Source organism: Struthio camelus, chromosome 7, assembly GCF_040807025.1.
Source record: "Struthio camelus isolate bStrCam1 chromosome 7, bStrCam1.hap1, whole genome shotgun sequence".
In the NCBI taxonomy this organism is placed as follows: domain Eukaryota; kingdom Metazoa; phylum Chordata; class Aves; order Struthioniformes; family Struthionidae; genus Struthio; species Struthio camelus.
Genome location: NC_090948.1, coordinates 24329308 through 24346872, shown reverse-complemented (window position 1 = coordinate 24346872; position 17565 = coordinate 24329308). Strand labels below are relative to the sequence as shown.

The window sequence follows — 17565 nt, the reverse complement described above, 5'->3', positions numbered from 1 at the left end:
AGAAATAATAAGTAAACAGCAAATTTGAGTCCTCATTAATGGAAAAGGAGAGGAAGTGAAACAGGAAAATATTTGTAGGGAGTATGGTTTAAACACAGGATTTTCTGCATATGTGAGTGGTTCTTTATTCTTCCTAAGTCATATTAATTTCATATAATCTTTAAAGTGCTACTTATCTGTAAATGCTTTCTTGTGGATAGTATGCGTAGCAGGATTGTTAGCCATGAAATAATTAAAAGGCGTAGGTAGATTTTGCTTTCCCTGTACTCAATATTTCCCTTCCCAACTTTTGCATGTTGTGGATCAGAGGAAGGTTTAGGGGGGAAGATGGGATTCTTAGAAGTAAAGTGATGCTTTTGGAAATCAAGCAGTGCAACGAATCACTTTGGGCCTGTCTTTATGTCTGTCTGAGTTACTCATCCCAAACTTTTGCAATTGGCCAGATGAAGACACTCGTTCTATCTGCAAATACTGACATGAATCAGATTCCATGATAAGGACAATAATTAGGACTTACACCAATACAATTGAAATTTCGAGTAACTGAATTTGAAAGCAGGTACTCTGGATTGACGCAGCGATAAGTGAGAGCTGTGCTCTTGGAAAATGCTGTTGGGATCAAATTGGTGTGAATGTTGGCTGAGATTTTCCAGAGTTGTACAGCAAATAAAATGTCAAAATCCTATCATTTTTGGGATGGAGGGGCTGAGTACATAACGCACAGATAAAAGTATGTAGCTCTTTTATAGTATTGGTCAACTTTAAAGTGCTTGAAAAATAGACTGATAGTATTATTTCTATTTTTAAATTAAGAAAACTTAATTTGAGGCATAACTGAGTGCAGTGATTATAGAAGGCCAGGGCTGGTCTGGGAATAAAGTTCAGGTTTCCTGAATCCCAGTTCCTCAATGACCTTTTTGAGAACATGAATCCCACTGAATTACCATTAGGGAGGAAACATCATGCTGAATTGCATTCTTAGCAACGCTTTGCCTGGGAAGCATTTGCCTCTCATCCTAAAAGGTTTGAAAGCTGAATATTGCCAGCAAGTCTGTTTTGCATAAAAGCAAATCTGGTAGAGCTGTGGATAAACATCTTTTTTTAAAAAACCTCAAAACCAGATTGTCTCCTAATTATATTTCACCCTTGTAAGTCCCGCATGCTTACAGGTAACTTTGTGTTCTTATATAAGCTTCTGACTGTTTCCTGTATCCTGGATCTTTCCTCAAAGTGATCTGTACTCCAAAATGTCTGTTTTTTATTGGGAAGAGGAAGCCTGCTGTAATGTTCTCTCCATGTGCTGGGAGAAGAGATTGTAACTTTAAATTGTGTTAGTTTTTCATGTGATCAACCACTCCTAAAAATGGCAAAACATTACTATTTCATGCACGCTAAAGGGTTGTAAATAAGAAACTATCCAAAAATACCGTAGTTCTTGGCACGAGCAAGAATATTTGGCAGGAAGTTTGTCTGCAGATAGCACGCGAGACTAGTACTTTAAAACTTTAGTTTCTTCTTTTTTTAGTAAGATCAGAAGGTTTCCCACAGATCTTGGCGTGATAATTTGTATTTGAACTGATTTGGGGCACGCTGCATGTAATCAACGTTTATAGACTTATCCAGAACCTCAAATCATCAGCTCCTACACACAAATAGTAACTCATCTATCACATCTTCAGTAGCAAGGGTAGCAGGCTGTCTCAGAGCCATTTAAAATGCTTTGCTTTCATATTTTCCAAGTTCTTCTATTCTCTGTAGATTTTAATGACTCAGACCTCTGAAATCTCTTCCTTACATGGTTAAAGTGTAACCACTAGCCGGGGGCGGAGGGGAGAAATGGAGGGAATAACTTACTGACCCAATAGAGTTTTAAACAAACTTGGAGGTGGTTTTCTTAAAACAGCATTTCAGTCTGAAGTCATGTATGTATATTCACACACAGGGCATCTCTCAGTCTTAACGGTTCTGGAAGCTAATGAAAATAAGCAGTCCACGTATGCAGTGAATGCAGTGTGTTCGCGTCTAGCCCAAACCACCGTCCAGGCCCAGTGTCGTAGCAGGAGTCTTTTCTGAAGTCAGATTTCTACAGGTTTCCTTCAGCCTTTCTCTCTTTGTGTCTGTCCTTTACTCATACTGATGAAATAACTTGGCTAGCTTCATTGGCTTTGTACAACGTACCCCAATTGCCAAGTCATCTGGTTCTCCCCTTACAATAGTTTTGCGCAGACAGTACTTACTGTTGAGCAGATTGATAACTGGTGGGCAGCAGAACTACCAGAGCTCTTGCTGTCCCTTAAGTTTTCCCATCTTCACACTCATTTCTAGAGGATGTTCTAAAAATATAATTTAAAATTTAGGCTGATCTTTCCTCCAAGCAAGAAATATTCAAAGCAGGAGACTTGGTCCAGTCTTGCTAACATCAGACAAACTAAGTTGTCACGCTGCTTATGCCACTACCTCTTGTGTCATATTGGTCAAATCATCTAGCCACTATGAATAGGTTTTTCAAAAGTGTACAGCACTTGTGTAAATCTGTTCCAGTTCAAGCTGATGGAGGCCTAATTCTCCTTTATGCTAAGGCTTCATTACACTGCTTGGCAAGGTAAAGATCCTTAAAACTAGGCTTTTTGTGCTGCCAAAGTGGTATAAAGCGGTCCCATGCAAATGCAAATCTGGCCCTGGCAGTCCTTCCATTGACTTTGATGGAAGAAAAATTAAATAAACACAGCAGCCTTTTTAAAAAAAAAAAAAAAAAAAATCATCTTGTGCATCTTCATTTCCCAGTTTTTAAAATAGGCCTTATACATACTTCATACAACTACCGCAAAGCTTAATTAATGTTTGCACAGCCATTTGAACATGTCCAGTACTATGTGAATGCCAGCTTTCATCATTAACTTGAACAAATTTATTAGCTGATGAGTGAAAAACTTGTAAGGTATTTTATATCTCTCTGAGGAACAGCCTCAAATTCAAATTAATAATCAATACATTCTTTTTCTGTATAAAACTAAATTATTTAAGAGCCCCATGTGTGATGTAGGCCTCTGATGTGCAGGGTTGCATCACTGTGGGAGATTCTGTCCTGTGTTAACTATGCTGTAGATCACAAGACTGTTAATCGGAGCTAATTTCTTTCTGTCACAACACTACAACTATTCATCAATTGCTCATGGCATTTTGCAACAGATCCTTGCTAAAGTTCACAAGGATATCTTCTAAATGCCACATGTATTTTGCGGATTGATAATGGACCAAAATGAACTGCTTTTTCTTCTCCTGTTGACATTCTGAAGCTCAAATTAATACCACACCCTGTAGCTCAGGGTAACCTCTCTCAGTTTGTATTAAAGGGCTAACAGAAGTAAATACAAAATATATCTTAGGGTGTTCTTGTTACATGATCTGAGACAGTTGTTAGATATATTAAGAGACTACTATATTAAGTGTCAATTTAATATAAACCCAGATTGCCCTACAAACACATACTAACAGAGGCCTGCAAACGCTTGTTTGCAAGAGAAATCCCTGCTTACATGAGTAACTGCCTTGCTGTTGGTGGAATTGCTCATGGAAGGGCTTGTGAAATTGTGTATGACGTTGCAGAATCGGATCCTCAGTAAAGAACGCAGCATAGGTATTCTGTGGAAGTGATGAGTTATCTTGAGGCATAGAGCTGGAGGCATGTTTTTCTTGCCTTCTCCTTAAATAAATGAATATAGTACAAAAATAATGATGATCTGAAATGTAGCTTTAAGAAACATCTCATTCCGTTTCCATTCCCTATTGCTGTCTCAATTTACACAATCAATAACGTACATAAATCTTTCATGGATTTAATCTATATTTCCTTCTCTTTGTGGTGTATTTTATCTCTGTGTTAACATTGGAATGAACAGAATTTGCCAGAACAGATTATTAAATACAGCTAATAATATTGACTGTTTCTGAAATGCAAACAGATTTGCAATGAAAGAAGATCACTGGTTTGTCAACACACGAGTAGCAAAGCAGGCTGGAAGTGAATAAATCAGCACTTTTCCAATAACTGTGTAGATCTTGGAGTTACTCCAGCTGAGAGCGCTCCTTACCACCCCTGATGTCCAATGCAGCGTTACATTAAGCATCTCATTTAATTGCATTACATTTTATCAGCTACAGCATTTCATAGTTGATATGATTATTCAGATCCCACAGTGCTCCACAGAGGTTGTATCAGGGAACGTCAGAGATGGATCCACCATCTTTAGGACTCGGGGTGCAGATTTCTTCTGAGGGATCTAGACCCAAACCCTATTTTTTATGAAAAAGGTCCTGACCTCATTTGTGTCAGAGTAGAGAGGGTTGCTAGGATTTTAGAGTTTCATTTGAACGCTCAGCCATGCAACCTGCATGGCACCTTTGGGAAGGGGAAAGTGTGACTGTGTTATGAAATTGCCATTTCAGTGTTTTACTGTTCAGACCTAATGCTTTCACCACAAAACGAGGCTATCTGGCATTGTATTAGTGATCTTAATATGGTGGGATCCTAAATATTCCATCATAGCCTTGTCTATCTTTTAAGAACCACTGCATTTGTAATCTGCAGTTGACGCTTTCAGCTATGGTTGGGTCCAAACAATGGCTATGCCAAAACACAAACCACAACTGTTAAGTCAGTTACAAGCTGACACTACCTACCTACATATTTGCTGTCCTGGGGGGAGAGGGGAGGAAATCCGCCTGTCCGTTCTGTTCTAGTTGCTTCCCTCCGTTTTGTAAAGGATTTAATGTCTGCATGTGGCCACGCGTGAGAGAAGTCCTGCAAACAGAGGCTCCTGCCTGTATGTTGCCATCTAGTTAGCGTAAATTATTACCAGCCGAGACTGTGACAGAGGGTTGATAGCTGTGTTTGCTAAGGTGAGGTAAATCTCGCTCCTCCTTCATGTAAAAACTAGGTTTCCAGGCTCTTTGTGTAGCACGTACAGAAAGAAAGGCACTGCCATCTGGTGATTTGTTCTCTCTGACATACCTCAGGACAGATGGACTTGTTCTCTCGAAGCCCCTGTCACTCTCTGTTGACTGCAGAGGTAACTGTCTAAATGCCTAGTGTTTAGTCTAACCTCTAGTTAGGTGAAGTGGATCATATCACTCCTGTTTTTCTCTCATATTTGTGCAAGTGGAAATGTTCATGTTTAGAATCGGTGACATCTTGAGCGAGGATTAGGTTTTACAAAGCCCTTCTACATGTATGCTGGTTTGCAAGCCACGCTTTGCAACATTTTTGTGGGAGATTCTCATTGCTAGAAAGCACCAAATAGCTGATCTTGATGGAAAATAGAAAATACAGAGGGCCATAAAGAGATCATTAAGCCTACAGCTGTCAGTAAGGTCTAAAACTTCTGAAAAATCAAAAAGCTGAGAGTTTCAAGTTATAAATACCTCAGGTGCATGGTACGTTTGGTGGTCGTTTAGATCCAAATGGGATTTCACCTTTTTGCGTTTGTAAAGTTTTTAATTAGACAGTTCTGCTCTAAGTGTTTCACAAAATGATTGTGAAAATCTGTTCTGAATTTGGGTCTCTGAGGTCTATAGTACTCTTATCAGTGTATTACTGTATTCCATGTGGTTCTAAAACTGTCCCACAAATATTCTTATTATGGAGAGGGCCATCCCATGAGGTTAGTATAGTTACTGAATTTAATATTTATATTGCAATACCATCTAAAAGATCTGATGCTGAGTCTGTTGTGTAAGGTGTTGTGCAAACAACACCTGTGCTTAAAGAACATGTTGAAAAATAGGTCGCTCTACAAAGAATTTTTTTTTTTTTTTTAACCTGTGTGTCTTAATGCAGAGGGGAGGAAAAAAGCTTTCTAGACTTACCTATTGGTCTTTGTCTTCACTAAATACTACTTGATTTGAAAATAAAAATTACAGACCTGTGTGAAGATGAAAATTGAAGATACGTAATGTGAATGTGGCTTTGTTCTAGCAAAGAATGGAAGTATCCACAGGAAGTCAGGTATAAAGTTAAACCACTGTTAGCAAAGTTCATAGTCGCTTACACAAGTTGTTTCCTGCTTTGGAATCCATCTCTCTGAAGTCGAAATCTTGCAATTGTTTACATGCTTAAAGTGATGTTAATACATAATTCTGTTTATTTTAGCGAAAGTGATCATACGCACAGAATTAAATAGTTACAGGGATAAATCCTAATTTTATGGTTTCTTTGAAAACTGGACCTGCTGGAATCCAAGCTGTACTTGGGATCGTTGCCAGGGATATTGAATCCTTGAGTCATGAGTCTAGTGTACCATGAGTAGTGGTAATGTCAAATGCCACTCTGCCATCTGCTTAGCTCTTCACTCTGACATGACCTGAGCCGTGAAGTTGTCTCCATCTTTCAGTCTCTCATGTCTGTGGCAATGTACAGTCAGTTTGGATAGAAGGTGCTTTCATGCCTGTGAGGCGAGAGTTCCTCTTTGTAAGGCACTGGGCAGCTGACTTGTTTTGCACGATCCAACAAATAGTTATGACATGGTGGCGACTTCTGTTCGCTCCTGGACCAGTTTCAAGCTAATGTTCTAGTGGAGTGGTATTATAGAGAGAGCTGTTCTCTTCTGAGTCATCCAATTTCTTCATTATGTTGTTTATACACTTCTCTAGGCACATTTGTGGAGTGTGTCTGTTGAAGGGTGTCGACACTTCACTGTATAAGCATATTAATTAACTCTTAATATCTTGATTGTAGACATGAAGCCTGAAATTGCATGGATTATTTAGAGAAACAGAGTCTGGAGAGAGCTTGCTGTATTACTAAGGATTCTGGTTGTTATTTCGGGAGTCTACTGGCAAACGATTGCGCTGTAGGCTCTGTTCATCAGACTACTTGTGACTTCCTTTGGGACTTTAGACAAATCGCAACCTGCTGTGCTTCATTTCTCTGTCAACAGAGTGGGACAACACTCACATAGCCACAGTAATAGGGACTCCTCAGTTTAGAGTTGCTATTAAGCTGTTGAGGTGGCATGCTGGAGAAATGTATAATTTTCTCACACTTCTCTATGAAGAGAGTGCCAGGGCTTTAGTACTGATAGCAGTTCTCTAACTGTATCGCAGGGCAAGTTTTTGCTATTTGTAACAGCGTAGTTTCCATTTGCCATGACAGACTATTTCTAAGCTTTCCTCATTATTTAGGACTGGATTATATCACTTCATTTTGTTTCTGTAGATACTTTCATCAGAAACCAAATCCAGATGCAGTGGGTTGGCAGTAAATTGGGTTGAACTACCCGAGGTTTTACTGAGACTAAATAAGGCCTAAATATTTTCATTCTGTTTCCTCTTCACCTTACTTATCATGCTGGCATTGACAGAAGCAAGGCTGCTTTCCTGAGTGTTGATCACCCTTCTGCATAGTCAGTAAGTGCTGTTTGCAGTGTTTAAAATACAAGTGACTTGTTGATGCAAGAGAGAGACAGAGGTTTGTATTGCTAACTCTCCTTGTTTTGGCAAGCCTATTAAGATGTCAAGTAGCTCCTCTGGCGGACAGGATTTTGGGCCTGCAGCAGCCCAGCCAGCCCTGCAGTCTCCATTTGCCTGACTGGCAGTCAGCCCTGAAGGTAACAATGAATTCTGCTTTCACAGTTGTTCTCCTAACAGGTCTATATCTGGCAATGGGCTGCCACTGACAATTTGCATGGCAATTCAGACTAATTGGTAACAGTGCTGTCACCTGTCACTAACAATTTGTAATCAAACACTGCCTCTCTGCAGCTCTGGGCAATTATCATGTGTGCCACAAGATGTGCTAGAACATACCACATTCAGTAAACAACAGTGCTGTTTGCAAAGAATGCTGATGGAAGCCAACTTGATGCGAGGCGCAGCTACCTCTGGCCCACAGAAGAAGTCCTTTGTTTTCGGGGCACAGGAGCCAAAAATAAAAGATGGCTTATACTAGGGTATGTGACATACTGCTCCTCTGGAGGCACTGATAACCCCCAAAAGGGCCTTAAGGTGAGGCAGTTTGACTTTATACCATCTTCTGTAAATTAAAACCTTACTCTTTAACCCCTCTAAATAAGGTCTTACAGCAATGTGGGCTTTATAGAAAGTGCTGTTCTGATTTCTAGCAGTTGAGTCAGTAGAACAGCATGACGTTGCATCTGATTATAGAAGGGGTTGGGGAAGGATGTTGCTTGCCAAGTATGCAAAGCACTTGTATGATTTACTTCAGCTAAGATGTGAAATACATCCTACTCAGTCTGGGCTAAGAAGGAACCCTGGCGCTAGCAAAGCACAGAGCTTCAAATGGCAAATGGAGACTGGAAGAGCTGTGAGATCCCCAAGGAGATGCCTCATCTCCTCTGTGCTTGAGGCCATCTTATGGTGGTGATAGACTTACCTCTGAACTGAGCCCCTAGGATGGGTCTATATGTGACACAGTGGAAAGATGGAGTTCATGAGGAGATGAGTGCAAGTTTAGGCTTCTGTTGCAGAAGAGCTTGTGTATTATTTTGTCTAATGCAGAGCGAGAGCGCTGTTGGAACTTCCTGATATGATTGGGGCTGAGGCTCCTTTCCTGCTGATAGGAAGGTCTCTAATTTGTAATACAGTTTAGCTATGCAGAACGATAAAACATCAACAGTTCAGGCCTTACTTCTTTCCTTAAAGCTATTATAGGAAACATCTCAAACACTGCAAGCTAATTAACTGCAGACTTCATTTACTTACTGATAACAAATCTGTTGTATCATGTTGTATATAACTTCTGAAAGTTGTTAGGCAGAACTTTTCCTTTTACTTGTTTGGGCTTTGGGAACGAACTGTTAGGATCATAGGATTGCTGAATACTTTCTCATAAATTATGGAAATGGCAAGAATAAAACAAGCCAGTATATGTCCAAATTTGGTTCACAGAAGTTACTAGAGGGGAATTTCTTTCCATTTCAGAATTCTGTCTCCTTCCAGGAAACGCACTTATCGGTGATCTCCGAGAATCAGTCAGTGTCTTCTATAGAAGATCCTATTCTGTGCAATTGAGACAAACGCGCTCAGATACGTAACCTAAACTACAGTTAAACATGTTTAGTCACCCACCTCTTCACTGACTGCATGCAGCATTCCTCTTTATTTATTCCTGTGTAACAACTTCCTGATAGCAAAGCCAGAGGGGATTAATTTGTACAAGAATGCAGGCCAGGTCCACATGAAGAATATATGACTAGTATGCTGTGAAAGAAATGTGTATCTATCATAAATGCAAATTATGGAAAAACTGCACCTTCTGGATAGAGATCAAGAGATCACTCCACCTCTCCTTCTCTTTTTAAAAAAAAAAAAAAAAAAAAAAAAGGCAGGGTTCCAGTGCATGGATATAACTATACTAACACAAGCACAATAATGTTGGTCATGGGTCATACTTATTCATGCCAGCATCTCAGCTGACTTCTCTTCCCTTCATCTGTTCCCTCCCTTTTCAAGAGCCCAGGACTTCATTCCTGTTAAGCAAAGAGCTTTATCTTTATTGCCTTTTACATGGGGCTCAAGAATTCACTCACATATACATGCCTAAAAGCTTTGCTGCAGTGAAGCCTTGGGGATGTGCTACTATTTCCCTTGAAATCAGCAGATGTTTTACCACAGAGTATGCAGGTTCAAGTCCGGAAGTGCATCATCATTTCAGCACTGACAAGCCAAAGAGGTGTGGTAATTGCTGGCTTAAAGGGGCTGTAGAAAGCTGTGGGCCTGGCTCAAGCATTCTCCCATTATGCAGGTGACTGGGGTGGAGAATATAAAGCTCATCAGGCAGAGACCACCAATGTCGTTACTTCCGTAGTATGGATGTACCTTGGCTATCAAAGTAGTGCATAGTTGCTTTTACTGTTAAAGGGCCTCCTTAGACCTGCCCGATTGAGCCCTAGTTGAAGAACCACAGTTTAAAAAGTGACTGATCCAATAAAAGTGGGAAATTGGGGGAAAATGTTAATAATCATTGTGAAGGTTTATTTAGCTTCTCTTGGCACTTAACGCAGCTGGGAGCTTGTATACCATATGTGAGCCATAGAGAGTTTAGAATGAAATAGTTTTCCTTCAAAGGTTTGAACATGTTTCATGACTAAAATATGTTAGTCATGAACACGTAATACAAATGACTGTATAATAATTGGTCACTTTCACTGCTTACATAGCTTGCAGATTTAAGCAAATAGGTAGCAAAGAGCTAAGTCTGTAATGCTGCATGTCTGTTGATACTGACCTTTGGAACGGGGATATCTAACTATCTCATTCCCATCGTGTCATGCTGAGAGCAGCTCTGTTTGCCCTGATTACAGGGAAATGCGTAGAGCAATGCTGACTTAACGTTTGTTGAGAATAGGAATACAACGCAATGGATGCTCCCGAGATCCTGGCAGCTTAGCTAACGGACATTGCGTGTCTTTGTTAGTGTTTGAACATCTGTGAAAGAGTTTAGTTAGTAAACCCCAAGACAAGTAAGTACCTTGCTCTTTTTAGGACAAAACTGATCATGTTTGAACAACCTGTTGAAAATATTTTGGCCTAGCGGCATTATAACTAGCCCAGCTGTGCTATAACAAAGCCAAGCTCATTACTGCTTGAATGGATGGAAGGGAAAAAGCATTTCTCATCACATTACAGGCCAAATAGGAAGCGGCTGAGTTACTGGTCTTCTGAAATATGGTCACTTTTGCTGTCAAGTCATGGACAAAAGGTCTTTCCAGCGCTTACCATCCAAAGCACATTGTCTACTTGAGCCAAAGTGTTCTCCACTTCTGAATTCATGGTCAGGCTCTTGTCAATCAGGTGCTTGACTAGGACAAGCAAGCTGCTTACGTGGGGGATTTCTGCTAAGTATCCTGCCTTTGTTAGAAGGATGCAGGTGTGACAGATGATGGATAGGTGAAGGGGATGAGAAGAGAGTTCATTCTGTTTCCATCAGTATCCCTGTTCTTGTACAGCACTGATTTTGGTCTAGCTTGTGAAGTTCCAAGAAGTCAAAAGAGTCACATCAGGTATAAATTTCTGTCCCTAAGTCTGAAGAAGAGCATCTGTCGGTCTCCGACGTGGGGATAATAGAGAATTCTCTAACCAAGCTGTGGCCTTGTAAATGTCAGCACTGTCTCAGATTGAAAACTTTGACTTGGATTAAGTGTATAAATGTTTGCAAAGACATCAGCAAGAGTAGCTAGAATTATAGGCAGCGCTAAGAAACGAGCCGAGTCTGATCTGGACGTTTAGTGCCAGCTGAGTTACACTCACAAGTGCTTCTCTTCAGATTTTAATATATTTTCTTGTTTTAAAAATGGAAAAAAGGAGCAATGTCATCTCAGAACCATTTTACCAATCACAAGCGTGCTGGATAATTTTGTCTTAGTCAGCCTTACAACAATATCCTTCCTCCCTTTTGAAATTATCTCACCATATTTGACTGTTCTGTCTGAGCTATCCTAGACGTCTTTGCAGCTCTTGTCAAGCACATGGCTTAGTTGTCTCTTGGCTTCAATTTGTAATCTGCCATATCTTTTGTCTCTGACTTCTTTTTTTTAATGATAAGTCTGAAGAGTTTATAGTTCATTGAATATTTGTGAGGTGTCCTCATCTCTCAGATTGTTTAATGACCGTATTAGGGAAGCTATGAAAGCCCAGAGAATCTAGTTTAGAGGATTAGTCCTGAAAGTTTAGTGTGCTTAGAGAAATTGAAAAACAACTTGACTTGATGGCTTGCATTTTATGCAAAGCTGTAAACAAGAGGAGACTAGTCAAAACTTGGCTGATTCATAGACATGAATGCTTTATAAATCCTCATAGGAAATACATGAAAAGTTAATTGTTCAGGTTCATGGATAGCATCTATTCTGGTGGATGACCTCTCTGATTGGTGCAAAGATATGTAGGTCATGCTGTTGTACTACCCTTTCACGTTCACAAGTGATGCCTCTAAAATCTGGGGGACGAGTGCACTGGTGCAGGATAAGGAAGCACTGATGTTGTCTTTATAGTGCTCTTCCTATAGATAGAAAAATTCTATGAGATATCCTGTACAACCTGAACACATGTGCTTCAGTCTTATTTGGATTACCAGTATATCTCTCATCCCATAGGGTATTTAGCTATGAAATGTATCTGCCATTGCATTTTGATAGACTCCCAATGAATAGAAGCACCTTCAAGGGAATAATGAGATTGTGATGGTTAATCCACCCTGAGGTAATTACATTTCTAAAAAGTACACCGCAATCTTTCTATGCCATTTGGGTGGGTGGAGTGGGTGTTTTCTGGGTGGTTGTTTGTTTGTTTGCTGTTTGGGTTTTTTTTTTTTGAGCCTTTGATGTGTTTTTCAAGATTTTTTTTTTTTCTGTAGCCACAAGCAAAGCTGAGGTTCTTATGTGCTGACATAGTTCCAAGAAGTGAGGATTTAACAGGAAGACTTGCAGTAGAACTGTGACAACAGGCAAAAAGTTGTTTTTAAAAAAAAAAAAAAATTAGGGATGGTTACGTTCATCCTGGAAGGAGATGAAGCTGTTCCAGTGCCCCTCTGCAGTGGGAAGACAGTGCTCACTTTTCCGGGGGGTGCAGGCAATTGTCAGCTCTGGAGAGGGATGCTGACAGTCTGCTCCTTCAAAGGCAATAGGGCCTCGCAAAGGAAGTCTTCAGGAATGTGAAAAGTAAACACTGCCTAGGCCTAGTGTGTATTTACAGTAGAAATACCCACATGAAGGTTTAACTGATCTCACCTGGGGACCAGGGGAAGATCTGTCATATGTCCTGGGGTGCAGCGTTACCATAGATACCTAGCAGCTAGCTCAGAGCTTGCACATGTATTTCTGTATAGCCGTGCGCTGTGTTGTGTAGACGTTTCCAGGTTATTTGTTTTTCTTTAGTTGAAATCTGAGATTCCTGGTTACTGCATGAGTTAACAGTAGCTCAGGAGCTGCAGTCAAAGCAAAAGAGTTGACATGGCTGAACTGGGCCTTCTGTATTTAGTCTACGTTTGACTCTCGACTTCTGTAGCGGCTTCTAGGCTACAGGGAATGAGACCCTCCTGGGAGATGGGATCAAATTCTGTTTCACGCCCACTACTGTGCACTGCAAAAGGAGCTGGATCCAAGGAGAGCAGCTCCTTTGACTGCTATGCCGTCTTGTCACCACGCTCAATACGTTCCATTTTCGTGTTTCTCAAAGTGTGGCTTAAACGAAGGCAAACTTTCCTCGCATGGGGAGAAAAGGGCACAGCTTCCTGTCAATACGCATGTGAAAGACAGATGGGAAAGCAATGTCACCTGCCAAACTTAACTCTCCCCTTTCTTGAGCTTTGGGATTGCTGGACATGTTAGACCTCAGTGCAAAGAGATTGAATGGAACTTCTGAGTTTGTCCAGGTTTGGCTCTTTTTTTTTTTTTTTTTTTTTTTTTTTTTTTTTTTTAAGTTATACCCAACTCCTGGCAGAGCATGGTGGTGCTATGAGGCACTGGTTGCTGTGGTCGGCATGTGTGGGTGGAAGGGACTGAGCCCCGCTGGGTTCCTAGGGCGAGCGCAGCCCGCAGAGCTGGCGTCGCCCTGCCTCAGCACGCCGAGCACCCGGGCAGCCACCAAAGCGCCTTCTCAGAAATGTGGCTGAGTATTTTGAAAATCATTCTACTTGGCAGTATTTCAGCTTCTTGCTTTATGACTCTCCCTTCTCCTGTCTTTTGCTGCTATAGGCCTTTGGATTAAAATAGGATCTGTGCTTCCCAAGACGGCATGCCTGGAGGATGGTATACTGCCACTTCAGATGTTCCTGAATCATTATGCCCCCCTGCCCCCATTAAGAGATTTCACTTAAAGAACCATGAGAGTTTTTTGTTTATCATGTTAAGGATACAGGTTAGAAGTCCTTTTATTTGCCTTCTGGCTTCTGATCCGTTCTGGTCTTCAAGTTTCTATTTAATGTGAGGCTCAGTAACTCACTGTTCTTGTTTTGTTTTGTTTGTTTTTGTGAGAGAGGTGTCTTTATTTTAGATGAAAGCTGAGATTTCATGCAGCCTTCTGTTTCCATTAGCTCAAACTTCATGTAAACATCGCACGTGGTACGAGCTGACAATACCATATGAGGTTTGCAGTGCCCAGGGGTGCATCAGACTGGGAGATGGCACTTTGTGCTCTGTCCGTTCTGAACTGGCCAGGAGACTTTGTACAGTTCTGAACAGCTCCGTAAATGATTGTGGGCAATTCTGGAGAGATTCAAGCTTAGAGAATCCCCCTGGGAGGTTCTTTGGTTAACGATTCAATGTTATTACATGGCTAGAGCTATGTGAGAATGCTTTTTTTTTTTTTTTTTAAAAACAATAACATTTTGGAACTATTTCAATTATTAAAACAAGGAATGTTCAAAGTTTGGGCTGGGATTTTAGCACCAAGACTTTGATACAAAGTGGCTTATCATCCTGTCTTTGTGAGAAATTAATCTCTGTCAGAGTTTGTGCGCTTCATGGAAACATGAATAGGAAGACCAAAGATAAGAGTATTCCATCCTTATCCTCATTCGTATGAGTGGTCTGAGCCATAGTTGGGGCAGACTCTGGGGGAGAAAGATTGCTGATTTAAAGTAAGCAACTTGCTGCTGTGCTCATTAGCTTTCCAGCTCACTAAAGGAATAGAAATAGCAGTGGTTGTACCAGCCAAAACTGTAGGCTTTCCTACTGGCGCTGGCACAACCCAAACCTTTTGAGAAGAGAACTTGAATCGGTGCTCCCCCAGAGTTTGAACACTCTTCACACACAAGACCATTTAAGGGCCAAATGGGAATTTTACAGCCTCTGTAATTCAAATGATGACTAAGAAAAGGCAGACCCTGCCTGAAGGTGCAAGTGCAGAGCTGCAGATGGTAGAGAGAAGAATGCCTTGGGGCTGATTATCCTTGTAATTCTTCATGCAGCTCTCCCAGCTGTAGGTATTATTTATGTTCATATAATTGTCTAATCTTTTTTAAAATCCAGTATAGCTATTAGTACCCTACAGAACCTTCCTCCTCCTTGCCCTGTGGCGATAAATTCCTCGGGCTGATTTTACACCGCTTTTATTATTTTTATAAAATAATGTCCTTCTGTTACATTTACTGCCTTTTTATAGCATGGAGCAGGATAAATCAGCACAAGCCAGTCTTGCGTCAGAGTTATTCATTCATTATTTCACTTGTAGCTCTGAAATCAATCAGCTTTTCCCCTTTGCTTCTATCTTTTCCAGTTAAATATTCCTCTGATCTTTCCTTGTAACCTCAACATATGTTTGCCATTTTTTGGTCTCTTTAAGCATTAATTTGACTCCACTCTCTAACCTTTCAAGGTTTCTCAGTATTTTTTAATTATACATTGGTTAGCGAGTGAGATCTTCTGAGTGGCTGTTGTAAGAGTCTGCTGTTTTTTCTGCTGCTCATCTGGAGACAGCATTGCGGACTGCAGACCAGATAATGGTGTGGTGCCCAGATCTCCAACAGCTTCTGTGTACCTGGTCCAGGGCTGCTCCTGCCATTGCTGTAGGTGGCTTAATTTTCCGTTACTCCCCTCCCATGCTTGAGACAGGCAGGAATTATCTTAAGGCGTGGTTGCGTTGGCCTTATTCTGGAGTTAGGCAGGATGCTGCGTGGTCTAGTAGCAATCACAGCAGCCTTGAGGCGGCTGGCTACGTCCCCCCCCCCCCCCCCCCCCCTTCAGTGTCCTCAAGCAGTACCTTACCTGCAGTACACCCAGCATGCTCTGGCCAGACACTCATTCTCTGAGGGCTGTATTTAGTCATCTTTAAACTCTTAGAAAGGCCTCCTGAGCCAGAGAAGTTTCTTAGGGAGTTGGTTTCACCCGTTTTAGGGATCCTTTGCCATTAGTGTAACTGCAGTCATACCTGATGTAACTTTGCCAGCTACTTTTGTCGCTTTCAGGATTCAAGCATAAGATAACAGAGTTGACGGAGAATCTCAAGAGAATTTTCTCATAGCGATTACAATCGATTTTCTTTTCTTCTGTTCTGTATAAAGACATCAAAACAGCATGAGGTTTGAAACATGAATTTGTTCTTTAGAACAGGAAGCATTTTCCTTTCTCCGTAATCCTGATCTAGACCTTCAGCGTTTGTCCTTTGTTTTGCTAAGAACAGAGTGTGTTTTTCAGCATCTGAGACCAACTTCTGAATTAGGAGAATAACAGAGAAAAAAAGAACACTTACTAAGTCTTGATGCAAAAAAAGAGACGCGTGCACAAGCACAGGTATGTAACTGTGGGTAACACATGCTCACGCCTGGATGGAAGCATACAATATGAGTTGCTTCCCTGAGACACGCTTGCAATTTCATCCCAAGATGGAACTTTCCCACAGAAAAAGCAGAGGGACATTTCATATCAGTTGCTCATGCAGGCTATGTTTGTATTAACTTTTCTGTGATCCAGTAGTGACCCCATACTGCACTATTCCTCTTCTCGTTTCATCATTCTGCAGCTTCTCAAATCACTGAAAGCCTGCTATTGACTTTGAGGTGTGTCGTAAGCTTGCCATAAGTGACCTCATATTGTCAGAAAAAAAGATGTTTTTTGGGACGCCTTCAGTCCTGCCTATCTGCCCTTAAATAAGTGGTGAATCATTGCAAATCTATTTATTATTTATTGCAATCTATTTATGACCCTCAGGGAACGCCTGGACTGAAAGCGAATCACTGCCACCTTAGCATTTATTGATATCTACGGAATAGATCTTTCTGTTCATGGTGAAATTCAGCTGCTTAACCTTTGTTCTCTGTATTTCAGTGTATGATCCATCTTTCTTCTGGTATACGCATAACAGCACCAAATCATAACAGTTGTTTTTTTTTGGCCAGCATGCTGTGATTTCATTCGTAGGCAACGCAGTCACTGTATTCGATCAGGCAGAATCTGCTCTGGCAGCAGTGCATCAGCCTGACATACACCATTGCTCCTGCAAGCTACAGAAGAACCCTTTTTACGACATTGCACTGTTCCTCTTCTCATTTCCATCTCTTTGTCGTTCTGTAGCCTCTTGAATAACAGTGACTGCTATTGCCTTTGAGATTTGTCATAAGTGCTTGCTTTCCTTTAATAGTCCCCTTTGCCAGGCAGTGCAGTTGGAAGATACAGTAAGGGGAATTGACAACTTATTCCAGCTGTTCTGCTGAAGCTTTGCCAGTGGCTCTTACGTGTTATTTCCCTGCTTGCTGTCCACACCGATATTTCTATTATTCATGGCAAGAATTGAGGGCCATTATCAGAGCTGCTTAAAGTTAAGGGGGCCTCTTCTCCTGAAGTGTTAGAATAAGAGAGCTTTTAGTATTACGGAGATGAGGCAATAAGTGCTTGTAATTCAACCAAAGTAAAATTGGTACAAAATCTAAGGCAAGAAACTTATTCTGAATTTTGCATGGTTCACCCTTTCTCTATTCATTGAGGTAAAATTCATTACCATAGTTGTTAGCTATGAAAAATTATATTCACCATGGAATAAAATTATCTGACAGGACTTAAAGTCCCAGCCTTATTTACAACAACTAATGTTTGTCTCAAGCCATGATAAAGACCTTAT

At 40.8% G+C, this 17565-nt stretch overlaps 1 protein-coding gene across 15 annotated transcripts in view; it reads left to right on the top strand.

Annotated features, from left to right (window-relative positions):
- The window catches only part of SORBS1 (sorbin and SH3 domain containing 1), a 184517-nt gene that overhangs the window by 64346 nt on the left and 102606 nt on the right, over positions 1 to 17565 (top strand). The window lies entirely within an intron of this gene.